Source organism: Schistocerca nitens, chromosome 7, assembly GCF_023898315.1.
Source record: "Schistocerca nitens isolate TAMUIC-IGC-003100 chromosome 7, iqSchNite1.1, whole genome shotgun sequence".
In the NCBI taxonomy this organism is placed as follows: Eukaryota; Metazoa; Arthropoda; class Insecta; order Orthoptera; family Acrididae; genus Schistocerca; species Schistocerca nitens.
Genome location: NC_064620.1, coordinates 308,776,788 through 308,779,287, shown reverse-complemented (window position 1 = coordinate 308,779,287; position 2,500 = coordinate 308,776,788).

Below are 2,500 nucleotides of genomic sequence, written 5' to 3'. Positions count from 1 at the left end.
CCACCCGTGCTCCCAACTGAGCTTGCCGCTGCCGACAGAGGCCCGGGAGCGTGCTGTCGTGGTGTTGCCGGCGGGAGACAACACGCGGCCACAAACAGTGACCGGGCAGCTCCAACGCCAGCGCCACAGAGGGGCAGAGCCCCACTTGGGTGCCAAAGCGAACTCTCCCAGCACAGCGCACGCGCCAACACATCCGCACAGCTGCGATACAAACCACCTGCGAGAACCGCGGGGGCGACCGAGCAGCAGACGGCGTCGCGGCGCCGAGTGCCGGGCGGCGGCGCATCCTCAACGCACACAGTCCTCAATCGGACCAGCACACTGCAGATGTCCACCGCGCTTCGCACCGGGCCCGGGAGGACCCACTTTGGCCGCACGGCGCCGCGCGCTGGGTGCGCCGGCACGCAGATGCGCCGCCTGCCGCCTCCGTCAGCCGGCGCGCCTGCCACTGGGCGCCCCCACCAGCCGGCTGCCGCGCGTGCGCCCACGCAGCGCGCGGCCAGCACGCCGGGCGCCCCCCCCTCACCGGCCGGGGACGGTCCCACCCAGCCACCGCCGCGTATCGCTTCATACCCACATGCCCACTCACGTTCGTGGGTATGACGGGTGTCGCTGAAGCAACCGGTTAATACCTGTACCGATCGTCGATATCAACGATTCACCTCCAGCGCGAACAACCGCGCAACAACGGATTTCCAGTTCATTTGCGTAACTTGGGCAGCAAACGTAGACATCCATCTACATTTGCGACTTCTACGAGTCTTGCATGCCTGGATGTTGTGTGTCACGACGCACTCCATCAGCATACATACACGCTGCGACGTGTGCACGAAAGAACACGTGGAAGGTGGCCAGCGTACGTATGCGAATGCCATTGCACAGCTGCGAAGCGCATTCAACACGCGAACTCCTGACCGACGAGCTAGAGGTGACAGGAGGGGAGGGGGGGGGGGGGGCGGGGGCGATATACGTCCTATTGCAGTACACAATACAGTGGATAGCGGGACCATGTGGAAAGTAAGCAACACTCGCAAGATGTGAGGGTACGCACCGTAAAATGAATCAATACGCAGAACACCACAGTGTGCGCGAAGTGAACTATGTTGAGATGGTTGCAATTAGGCAACGCTACACGAATTCCTAGATTCATATAACTAACAATTACAGGGCAGGTTAAGGCGCAACGTGGGTTAGGTTAGGGCGCAACGTGGGTTAGGTTAGGGCGCAACGTGGGTTAGGTTTGGGCGCAACGTGGGTTAGGTTAGGGCGCAACGTGGGTTAGGTTAGGGCGCAACGTGGGTTAGGTTAGGGCCCAACGTAGGTTAGGTTAGGGCGCAACGTAGGTTAGGTTAGGGCGCAACGTAGGTTAGGTTAGGGCGCAACGTAGGTTAGGTTAGGGCGCAACGTAGGTTAGGTTAGGGCGCAACGTAGGTTAGGTTAGGGCGCAACGTAGGTTAGGTTAGGGCGCAACGTGGGTTAGGTTAGGGCGCAACGTGGGTTAGGTTTGGGCGCAACGTGGGTTAGGTTAGGGCGCAACGTGGGTTAGGTTAGGGCGCAACGTGGGTTAGGTTAGGGCCCAACGTAGGTTAGGTTAGGGCGCAACGTAGGTTAGGTTAGGGCGCAACGTAGGTTAGGTTAGGGCGCAACGTAGGTTAGGTTAGGGCGCAACGTAGGTTAGGTTAGGGCGCAACGTAGGTTAGGTTAGGGCGCAACGTAGGTTAGGTTAGGGCGCAACGTGGGTTAGGTTAGGGCGCAACGTGGGTTAGGTTAAGGCGCAACGTGGGTTAGGTTAGGGCGCAACGTGGGTTAGGTTAGGGCGCAACTTGGGTTAGGTTAAGGCGCAACTTGGGTTAGGTTAAGGCGCAACTTGGGTTAGGTTAAGGCGCAACTTGGGTTAGGTTAAGGCGCAACTTGGGTTAGGTTAAGGCGCAACTTGGGTTAGGTTAAGGCGCAACTTGGGTTAGGTTAAGGCGCAACTTGGGTTAGGTTAAGGCGCAACTTGGGTTAGGTTAAGGCGCAACTTGGGTTAGGTTAAGGCAGAAGTTGGGTTAGGTTAAGGCAGAAGTTGGGTTAGGTTAAGGCAGAAGTTGGGTTAGGTTAAGGCAGAAGTTGGGTTAGGTTAAGGCGCAACTTGGGTTAGGTTAAGGCGCAACTTGGGTTAGGTTAAGGCGCAACTTGGGTTAGGTTAAGGCGCAACTTGGGTTAGGTTAAGGCGCAACTTGGGTTAGGTTAAGGCGCAACTTGGGTTAGGTTAAGGCGCAACTTGGGTTAGGTTAAGGCGCAACTTGGGTTAGGTTAAGGCGCAACTTGGGTTAGGTTAAGGCAGAAGTTGGGTTAGGTTAAGGCAGAAGTTGGGTTAGGTTAAGGCAGAAGTTGGGTTAGGTTAAGGCAGAAGTTGGGTTAGGTTAAGGCAGAAGTTGGGTTAGGTTAAGGCAGAAGTTGGGTTAGGTTAAGGCAGAAGTTGGGTTAGGTTAAGGCAGAAGTTGGGTTAAGGGATGGT